This window comes from Gracilinanus agilis, chromosome 1, assembly GCF_016433145.1.
Source record: "Gracilinanus agilis isolate LMUSP501 chromosome 1, AgileGrace, whole genome shotgun sequence".
In the NCBI taxonomy this organism is placed as follows: Eukaryota; Metazoa; Chordata; class Mammalia; order Didelphimorphia; family Didelphidae; genus Gracilinanus; species Gracilinanus agilis.
The window spans coordinates 796,470,841-796,482,380 of NC_058130.1; positions in this window are offsets into that span (position 1 = coordinate 796,470,841).

Sequence of the window (11,540 nt, forward strand, 5' to 3'; positions counted from 1 at the left end):
TTCCCTTTGCTTGGATTGCATTGTCTCCGTGTGCTCCTTGGGTGGCGATCCACTTGGACCCTAACACTATTATGATTTCCATTTTACATATGGGGAAACTAAGGCAGGCGGCGGTGAGGTGGCTTGCCAGCCGCCATTAAGTGTCTAAAACTGTGGGATCTAAAACTGTCTTCTTTAGTCCCAGTTCAGCTCTCTGACCACAACACCCATGATGTCTCTCCAATATTTTTAAAGGGCTTCCTCCAGGCTGCCAGGATTCATGGGCCTGGGTTTCTTTCATTCACTCACCTGTACAGCAGCTCTGCTGGGTACCTCCCTCTGCTGTCCAAGGGGTCTCCCCTCTCTCCAAATGGGAGATCACATCTGGCTCGGAAATGACAAGTCCTATTCGTTGAATGTGGAAAGTTATTGTGGCCAGAGAACCGCCTCTGAACTTCATCCTAGCCCCTGGCTCCTGTCAAAAGGAGGCATGTTGGGAAGCCTAGAGGAGGGAACCAGCCTGATGGCATACTCTGAGGAGGAAGCCTCCCTCCTCCCACCTACTCCCTGCTAAAAGCTGGGGGTTTCTGATGGTTCCCATTCCTGGGGGAGAAGCCCAGAAGGAACACGGGAGGGGCAACACGGCCGGGCAGCCCAAGCCCCTTTCTTTGGGCACAGGCAGGAGGAGGTCGGGTAACCCCCCCCATTCCAGGCCTATCCGCCCCCAAACTGGGGGACCCGCAACCTCACCAGGGGGCAGATGCCAGGCAGACCCTCTAAGCCAAGGGCAGTCGGGCCTCTGAACCCCCGGTATGGGGGAGCTGCATCCTCGCCCAGAGGGGCAGATGCCAGGCACATCCAGCAAAGGGCTGGGCACCGGCATGCCCAGGAGCCCAGGAGCCTGCGGCCGCTGAGCAGGGAAGGCTTGGGGGGGGCCGGGGTCCTCCTCACCCAGGAAGGCCAGGTGCTCGTAGTTCTCCAGCATCACCTCCCGGTACAGCGCCTTCTGGGGGGCCGCCAGGCACCCCCATTCCCCTGGCGTGAAGGTCACAGCCACGTCCTGGAAAGTCACGACGCCCCCAAACCCCAGGGACCCCGGCGCTAGCCCAGGGCCCATCCCCACGTTTCTGGGAGGCGAAGGCCCGGAGCCACCACTCAAGAGGGGCGGCAGGGACGGCTCCTCTCCGTTTGGGGCAGCCGGAGAGGGAAGCGAGACCACGTGTCCGGGGAGATGGCCAATGGGCGCGGCAGGGCGGGAAGATGGACTGCGCGTGCTCTTTCCCCTCCCCCGCAGTCGAAGCTCTCATTCCGGCGGAGCGCGCTGCGGCCCCTCCGCCCAACCGGCCCCTCCGCCCAACCGGCCCCCGCAGCCAAGCTCGGGATGCAAAGCTCCGGGTCCGGCCGCGGCCTCCTCCGGGAGCTGAAAACGGAACAGATTCGAAGAAGCTGCCAAAGAGCTCCCCAAAGGGCGGCGTCCCGGAGGGGTGGAAGTGGCGTTTCCATGGAAACCGCGCCGGAAGCCCGGGAGCCCGGGGACGTTTCCTCAAGTCCTTCTGGGAAGCGTAGTGGCGCGACCGAGCGTTTGTGCGCGTGCGCACAGTCAGCTTAAAAGGGGGCAATTAGGAAGCCCTCCGGATGGAGGGCGGGGAGAGGGTTCGGGTCCGGCTACTGCCTGCTGTATGCCGGGCTCCCACCGCCAGGGGACGTGGCGCCCCTGCGGTCCCGCGGTGGTGCGGGCAGTGGGCCCAGGTCACCTGCCCTGGACGTGGGGGAGAAGGACACGTAGAAGCCGGGCCTATCCCCGGACGCTGTCTGGTCCAGGCGGTGAGGTGGGCGGCAGAAGCCTCCCGTCTAGCCCCGCAAGCCCCCGAGCCTCTGTTCTCCGAAAGGGCTTCCCTGGGCGGACCCAACAGACGCTCCCTCCCGGGGCTCTCCGAGCCCTTCCGCGCCCCCCGCCCCCGGCGGCACAGCAGGGGGCTCCCCCAGCCGAGCCGCCTCTCGGGTTTCTTCAGGGCTCCAGGGCCCGGCCTCCCGGCTCCCCTCGAGGCCTCCGCAGGGTCCCCGGATCCCCAGCTGGAACGCTCCTTGGGGATGCTCGGCCGACCCTCCCTAATAGGTGCCGAGCCGGGTTTGAGGTCGTGAACCCTCGCGTGGTTGTTTCTAAGGCCGGAAAGATGCAATTCTTAGGAATCCCGGAGAAAAAGCCCTGCGGAGATCGCGGAGACCCCAGAGCTCACGTTCCGGAGCGGGGCCGTTCTCCGTCTGAGGACGGTCCCTTTTGTCGTGGGCCTCAGGGAGGGCGCGGGCTACTCTGTACTCGGACTCCCCTTCCCGTCTTCTGGGCCACGTTTAGCCTTCGGAGGCCACTGTGGGGTTAACTGACAGCCGCACCCCGGGAGGAAAGAAAGGGGGGCTGCGCACAGACCTCACACTGCCCGGGACATTTCCGGAAGGTGATTCTTTTTTTTTCCTGTTCTCCCCTGGAAGGAGTTTTTAAGTTTATTTAATTAATTAATTTAGAAGATTTTCCCATGGTTACATGCTTCATGTTCTTTCCCTCCCCTCCTCCCCCCTGTAGCCAACCTTAATTCCACTGGGTTTTTTTACATGTGTCCTTGATCAAGATCTATGTCCATATTATTGATATGGAAAGCCCTGGGGTGATCATCTATCTAGATCGTTGGGGTCATATCCCCATGGACCCATGTGTTCAAGCAGTTGTTTTTCTTCTGTGTTTCCACTCCCACAGTTCTTCCTCTGAATGTGGATAGTTTTCTTTCTCATAAGTCCCTCAGAATTGTCCTGGGTCATTGCATTGCTGCCAGTACAGAAGTCCATTACATGCCATTTTTTTTTTAACCCTTACCTTCCGTCTTGGAGTCAATACTGTATATTAGCTCCAAGGCAAAAGAGTGGTCAGGGTAGGCAATGGGGGTCAAGTGACTTGCCATTACATGCCATTTTACCACAGTGTATCCGTCTCTGTGTACAATGTTCTCCTGGTTCTGCTCCTTTTACTCTGCATCAATTCCTGGAGGTCTTTCCAGTTCACATGGAATTTCTCCTGTTCTTTATTCCTTTGAGCACAGTAGTATTCTATCACCAGCAGATACCACAGTTTGTTCAGCCATTCCCCAATCGAAGGACATCCTCTTATTTTCCAATTTTTTGCCACCACAGCACACCTATAAATATTTTTGTTCAAGTCTTTTTCCTTATTATCTCTTTGGGGTACAAACCCAGCAGGAGTATGGCTGGGTCAAAGGGCAGGCCAGTCTTTTGAAGCCCTTTGGGCAGAGTTCCAAATTGCCTCTGGAAGGGAATTCTTGGAGCCATCAGATGCCATGATGCAGTCCTTTCTTGGGCCGCCTCTTGGATCTGCAAAGTCAGATGCCTGCCATCCTAGATCATTTCATGATGGCTTCCAGTTCCTGGATTTCTCTTGCACCAGCAATTTGGGGGCAGCTGCCCCTAATCTGGTACCAGCCCTGGATGCTCAGCTCTTCCTTTTTATATATGGGAGCTTATATACATTTCTGATGTAGGCTTTGAAAAAAGGAGGAAATGTTGACAAAAATTGAGTTTGGCAGGGCCCTAGAAAGCCGGGCTATTAAAGGAATAAGGGGATACATTATATTAAATTCACCCCCCCCCCCCCGCCAGATGTTTTCATGGGTTATTTTGTACCTACTCTTGGTAGAGTCTTCTGAATTCCTCTTGGACCAATCAGCCACAGTCAAGCATACTGTACCCTGGCCCCAACATCATAATACCATTAAATGAAGGACAAATAGCAACTATCTAAATAGTCTCTCAGCTTCCATTTTCTCATCTATAAAATTAGGATAATGATGGCACCTCCCTTCATGGGATTATTAAGAGGATCAAATTAATAACAAACTACTTAAAGCAACATTTAAATATTAACTCCTATAATGATTTCAGAGCAGCCTGAACTCCCTGAAGAAAAGTTGCTAACGAGTCAATGTCTTCATGGCAGGACATCTTCAGGAGAGTATCAGACATCAGTATTATTTAACATCTTTATTAGTAACTTGGATAAAAGCATAGATTTCAGCTCATCAAATGTGTCATTGACACAAAGCTAGGGAGGAATGTCAGCTGGGACCATAAAGGAGTTTGGCAAGCTATAGCACCATGCAGAATCTAAGAAAATGAAATGCTATAAATGAGGCAGGTAGGGGCAAAGTAGATAGAGAGCTGAGCCTGGAGTCAAGACTCGGCTTCCTGAGTTCAAATCTGGCTTCAGACACTAGCTATATCTGAATGTCACTTAACTGCCTCAGTTTATTCATCTCTGAGATGATCTCGAAAAGGAAGTGGCAAATCATTCCAGTATCCTTGCCAAGAAATCCTCAAATGAGATCATGAAGAGTCAGACACAACTGAACAACCACCAAAAAGAAGTAGAATACAATGGAGTAAAATAGAATTACAACTGATTATAGAGAGCTAGCCCCCTATATGGTTTTGGGTCCTGAGTGGCGTTGGTGGCATAAGATGGTTAAGACAGGAAAAGGAAAAATGAGAACAACCAGACTAGTGGTTAGCCCATGTTGCTCTAACGCAATGGGATTTGGACTTTATTTTATACCGGTTTCAAACAAAGAACACAAAGAAAGAGTCACAGCTGTGAAGGGGTTACAAATCATACACAATCCATTAAAGTCTAAAAAGTAGAGATATGGGTGCAAGGACAAGGGCCAAATTCCAACCACCAATTAGTAGGGGTTTAATTCTGGGAGCAGAAATAAATTTCATGGAGATGTTTACTAAGTGCATTCTGCCTTGATTTACAGATCTGCACCTGGTCAGATAGTCTGGACTAAATTGTCTGGCTCCAGTCCTTACCTAAGTAATATATTTTTTAGGGTTCAGGCTTCTTAATTATCAAGGAGAGAAATTGTTAACTCAGTAGCTTCTGGTCTGGTTATGGACTCAAAGCTTTCCAATAAGTCTATAATGTTTTTCCAATAAGAAAAGGTATGGATCATAAGAGGTATCAAAAGAGGGGTCTCAGATTTTTATCTATTCTCTTATTGGCTTCCCACAACTGATTATCAAAAAAACCCACTTGGGCACATAAAGGGAGAAGCATAAAGAGAGGATAGCAACTCTGAGGAGGATAGGGGGCTTTTGATGAACCACCAGCTCATTGTAAAGAATCATGGAATCTAGAAGGCAGAAAAGTTTATAGGTCCCAGGGAAGCATAGTCACTTCTGAGCTCCATCTTTAAGAAAGACATTAATCAGCTGGGCAATGTTCAGAGAAGGGCTACTCAGCCTAGGAAAGAGTAGAATGAGGAGGGGAGAGGGGCTCCAATTGGCCCTGGAACAATCCTAGGGCTGCCCTCCCTCTAATAATTTTGGAAAGGGGGAGAAGTAGCACCTGGAGGAGGCAGGTAAAGTGTGTAGAGGGGCAGGAAGCCCCAAATCTGTCCTCAGATACTAGCTATGCAACTGATTGGGAAAATCATCCTCTATTTCAGTTTCCTCAGCTGTGAAATGGGGCTAATAATATTAGCCTCCCAGGGTTGTCCTGAGGGAAAATTAAAGTATTTACAAGAAGCACTTAGCACAGTGCCTGGCACTTATCAGGCAGTTTGATATTGAGGAAGAGGAAGTGTCCCTTTGTGCCAAGACAGGTTTAGGAATACCAAGCGGCAAGGGTGAGAAAGAGGGCATGCTGGGTATTGGGGCCAGCCTGAGCAAAGGCACTCAAGCCAGAGATGTCTCTTCAAGGAGATGATTCTAAGTGGGACATGGCAGAGGCCCAGCAGCTATCAGAGGAATCCCTCCAAAGAAGACCAGCAGGGCAAGGGGCTAGCAGAAATGGCCTGCTCAGCAGTCCCCAGGGTATAGGGCTGTGGGCCAGTAAAAGACAGCCTCTCCAGCAGGCATCCAGGGTCCTTCAGTGTCCTAGGTGGAAGTGGCCCCTCCATAGCATTCCCCTTTGGAAGGCCATCATCCGTGGTACAGAAGTCTAGGGTGCTGGCAATGAGGCAGCAGGGGACAGAGGCAGCAGTCTCTGGAAGCCAGAAATGGGAGAAGTGGATCACAATCTTCATCTGAGGTGCAAAGGATGATTCTATAATAGCTTCTGTGGCCCAGCACATGTCCCTGAGGCCTGGGAACATGTCCAAGACTACTCCAGGTAGCGAAAACACCTCAGAAGTAGCATCATGAGGACCAGAATAAATTAAAAACCAAGTCCTGCTTTATATGGGACCCTTTGTCTCCACCCCCAAGGGAACAGGCTCCTCAGCTCTGATGGAAGTCAGGGTAAACTCTAGGAACAGGTAATCACATCCCAGCTCCTTCTAGGAACATCCCTCCATCTTCCCTCACCCTCAGGACCAGGAGACACTGACTCTTTCAGCACAGGGGCAACACACAACCAGCATGAGGCTGAGAAATCCTGAGGCCAGGACATATGCCCCAATGCCTCCGACTTCTGCCTCTTCAGGGGCCAGGATAGGGCTCTGCTCACAGGGAGCACCACTCAGACCATGGTGAATGGACAGATATACTGGGCTGAGGGACAGTTTGTCTCGCCTTCCCCTGGGTTTGGGCTCCTACACTGATGTCTGCTGCCACATGGCTGAGTCATTATTGGCCTGCAGAGTCCAGAGATGGTCAGGGAGGCAGCTCTGGCTGTCTTGAGCAAAAATTAAGCAAGGATCCCTGAGAGTTGTTTATGCCACTCACTAATGAGGATTTGGGGAGAAGAGGACTCTCCCTATACTCACTCTCTGCTGCTAGGACCATCACATAGAGTGATCTTCAGTGCTGCCTCTGCAGGAGATTGTGGCCAAGTGACCTGGAAACCTGGCCACTGCAGGCCCCTGAGTCAACACACCTTTTGTCCTAGTATCTGCAAAGGAGAAGTCTAGATGGAGAGACTGGGATCAGGTACCTTGACCTCCCCCCACCACCACCTGATCTACACCAAACTAGAGAGAAAGAAAGGAGTAGCTTATATTCCCATGAGGAGTCTGGGAGGAGAGGGGTTGGGGCCAAAGTGGAAATATCAACTAATAAATAGGTATTTAAGGCCCTACTATGTACCAGACACACTCCCAACTTATTCTCCCACCTCCTGGTCTATTAACAATCAAATGAAGGAATTCCCTAAATCACTAATAAGAGAAATGCAAATCAAAACATCCCTCAGGTTCTACCTCATACCCTGCAAATGTAAAAAAAAAAAAAAAAAAAGACTAAAGATTGGGATAGCCAATGCTGGAAGAGTTGAGGAATAAAAGGAAGAGTAGAGCATTATTGGTGGAGCTGCAAATCAGTACAACCATTCTGAAAAGCAATTTGGAATTATGCAAATAAAGTGATTTAAAAGTTTACACCCCTTGAACCCAGTGATTCCATTCCTAGGTTTATACAGGAAACAAAGTAGATATCCATAATCTGAAGAATGTCTAAACTGTAACACATGAATGTGGAATATTATCATGCTGTAGGAAATTAATATGATGAATGCAGAGAAGCATGGAAAGATACACATGAACTGAGGCAAAGGAAGGTCAACTGGGCCAAAAAAAAAGACTAGCAGCAACAATGTGAATGGAAAGAATCAACACACACACACACACACACACACACACACACACACACACACACACACACACACANCGTTACACACACACACACACACACACACACACACACACACACACACACACACACACAAGAATTTTAGTTATAAACAAGCAACAGAACTTGAAGACTTGAGAAAATACTTTCGCTTGATCCTTTTTCACTTGAGTCACAGAGATTGCACCATTCACCATTTTCCAGAACGTTTGCTCTTTCTTCTTAAGTCATCTTTGGCAGTTTGAAGGTATGGAATGAAACCAGAATTCACAAATCTTAAAGCAACAGCTGAATGTCCGTTCATTTTTTCCAAAATCAAATTGAGCTAAAAGACTTCTGCTATCCCATGTAATTCATTCTGTGAAAGTGCTTTGTAAATCTCAATGCATATACAAGTGTGAGTATACATTATTAAAATAAAAATGTCCCTCTGAGATGGTTTAACTTTTATTTCTCTGATTATCAGATCATCAGAACACATTTTTAGGTGTTTAATATTCATCTATATTGCTTCTTTCAATATGTTTCAGTCATGTTATAAATAAAATTAATCTGGAGGCTTATTACTAGATTTATAGGCATTTATTAGGGGAGAGAATGAGAGAGAGAAGGTGGGGGAGGTTTCAGCTTTTCTAACTTTAGGCAAAGATCAAACCTCCATTGTTGTCAGCTCACTGCTTGTCAGAGATCAAGAAGTGAGTTAAAGCTCAGAAAAACCACCAGCCCAGAGACAGGTACAGAAGCCAAGAGAGTGACTCCACTTCCCATGCTAGCTTTTCTAAACCTCTCACTCCTCCCTTTCCTTGGTCTGTGGCTGCTGCCGGGTAGAAGGGGGATTACAAGCAGTCCAGTTCCCCTTGGGGGCGGGACAACTGAGCAAAAACAGAGTGAGTGAGAAGAACCAGAGACCCAGTAGGTTTGCAGTGGCTGATCTGAAGTGCCATCTGCTGATTTTAATTTTTATATCATTTTTCTCAAGATGACATCAATGTTGGCATGAGTTCCATCCCACCATCCATCTTATCTTTGGAGACAATGAGTTAGGTGTGTTTGAGGTATCTCTTGGGCCACAGTGGTGAGAACGTGCAGGCCTTTTCATGGGAGACAATTTCTTCATATTTCATTCATTGTTCTTTAATATTAAATTACTGTACCAAATTGGGGGGGGCAGTGACTTGGAGACTGTTCTGGCCTGTTCTTGCAGGCACCTGTGTATGGGAATCTGAGTTAGAGATTTAAAATCTTTAACATTAACTCACTATATGCTGGTTTGTTGTGAGGTGACTTCTAGAGGAAGTTTCTGTATTATGGGGGTTTGTTTAGGGGTTTATTTTGGGATGGTGTATAGTCTGTGATTGTGGTCGTTCTTGCCGTGAACCTGTATTGTTTTTCTGTGTTTCCCTGTGGCTGAATAAGGATACTGATTGCAATAGTTTCAGTAAAAAGTGAATGCTAATGAAAAAAGAGTCACAAAGGGGAAACTGAGTGAGAAATTTCCATCCTTCTGACACCTGCTTTGAGGTTCCAGAGCTAGTGACAAGCTGTGCTAAATGTCTCAGGCTCTGATGGCTTCCTGCATGTGGCTTTCAGACACCCTTCCCTGGTGACTTAACACCAGACCATCAGGCCTCTCATCAAGCCATCAGACATGACATGTGACTCTGTGACTGCTGCGTCCACCACTGGGGTACACAGGATCAAAGCTCACATATCTGTAGAGACCCGCTCTACATATATTTCTCGTGTGGGTTTGAATCACCTACGGAGGGAAGCTGAAGGCTAGAAAGTAATGGGTTAAGTTTATAGGCAAGAGAGAGTGAGCCATAGAAGGAGCAGAGAGAGAGAGAGAGAGAGAGAGAGAGAGAGAAGGAACACAGGGACTGTAAGAATTAAAATTTAGTTATTATAGCTATATATTAAAATTATGTGGCCGCCAGGAATCAACAATTCAGGTTGATTCCGTAATTAAATCAGACCCAAGTCAGCATCGGGTTGAGTTTATTTACAATCAGGTAGGTAAGGGTAGGAATAAAGAGAAAAAGGGAGGTTAGAAGGCTAAATAAATGAAGCTGTAAGCCACAAGGCCCAACAGCCAGATAGGCAGAGTTTAGAATTGGCCCAGCTAGGCCAAGGAAGCCAGCCTAACTTACCCACGTGATAATACAGAGTGTAAGCTGTCTGTGGTCTCAGGAGATGCTTCTTCCTCCAGTTCCAGAGGACAACTGCCCCCACAGGAAGTTCACTAACTTACTTAAAGAGATCGTGTCTTTCATCACTTCCTGTGGTCCACCTCTAATTCAAATGGACAAATGGCAGTTTCTACATTGATTTGGACTGCCCAAAGGGCAGTCCCTTATTCTTGATTTGTTACTTATTGTCACGTGTGGGTAACTCGTCTCCCCTCCCCACTAAGGGAGGTGGGAGTGACATCATTAGCACGCCTGGGTTGAGTAGATTTTTGACTATTAATGGGATCTGGCTAATTCTATTTACACAGGACAAAACATCAGCAGGTCAGCTCCTCCTCAGATGGTCAGAGAGAGAGAGTGACTGAGCTGAACTGATTTTATTGAGGCTTGTAGGAATGGGAATGGCAGGATGTCCATCAAACAGTCGGCACATCAGAAGCTATAACGTAGTAGTGACAAGCAAAAGGAACAGGTGGCCACAGTAGTACAGCCAGCTCCTCGGGGAAGAAGAAGCACATGTGAAATCCCCCCCTTTCTGACACTTGGCCCCAGCTTATTATGCAAATGCGAGTCTGATAGCACAAAGGACCTGCAGAACCAGTCTGCTGGCTTTCAGCCTGCAGATCACATTAAAGGCTGGATTTCCAAGTTCCACAACATTTCAGTCCCATCCAATTTAAGGATTCAGAATCAGTCGTGCGAAATATTAGAAATCTATCCATAAGTCTGGTCCATGAACACTTTGCTCATTAGTCAGCTTTTGAATACATCTTTAATACCTTCATGATTCCTTATAACTGAAAGCCTACAATATCTATCACCTCTCTATTGATCTCTATTTGGCAACAGATCTAACATGGAGAGAAGACATGGATCACCCCGTTATAGCACTTTTCTCATCATATTTTTATCAGACCTGGTGAGAAGGAGCAGCTACCCTGAGAATCCTCGGTAGACCCCTAAATCTACAACTCAGGTGGGGACTTAAAATCTCTGCCTATGTGATAAAGATAAACATGGCCTCCAGCCAAAAGGTGTTCTTACCACTCCTTCAGTATAGGGAAGCAGGACATGCAGCCGGAGTCATTGAATGGGGCACCCTGAATCTCAGGTAGGAAGTCAGTAGAAGGGCAAAAGTGTAGAAATCACCAACTCCTCTATCTGTTAGGAAATAGGATTTGGAGTGATACTAGAGTAGTTCAAACACTTTACAGTGCAGAGTACCAGAGAGGATTTTAAGGCTTTAAGAAGCCAGGGCTCTGTCTAAAAGGTTTTCAAGATAAAACTCTGTTCTCTACATTTTTCCACCTTGGTCAAAGTCTTCATCGGAGGGGAACGCTATTTGACAAATGTGGGTTTCTCCATATTAGGAATTCAAGGATAAGTGGGAAGTTTTACACCCACACAGAACTTGCTCCCTAATCAATTCAATTCAATAAACATTTATTATCCAGCAAATAAATATGTGCACAGAACTGTGCCAGGTATTTGGGTGAGGCAGAGGGTTTACATTTTATGTGAGGACACATGATCCAAAATAAATAACCTGGGGGTAAAAGAGGCACTAGCTTCTGGTGGAGTGAGGGCAAGCCCCCTGGAAGAAGTTTCTAGAAGAAACCTTGAACCAAAGTTTGAAGGAAGCCAGGGATTGGAAGAGGGGGAATTTACATTTCTAAAGCTCCCTTCTAGATAGCTAGTAGAAGCATTTGCCAGTCCTACCCTCTCCTAGGTAACTTCTCTATC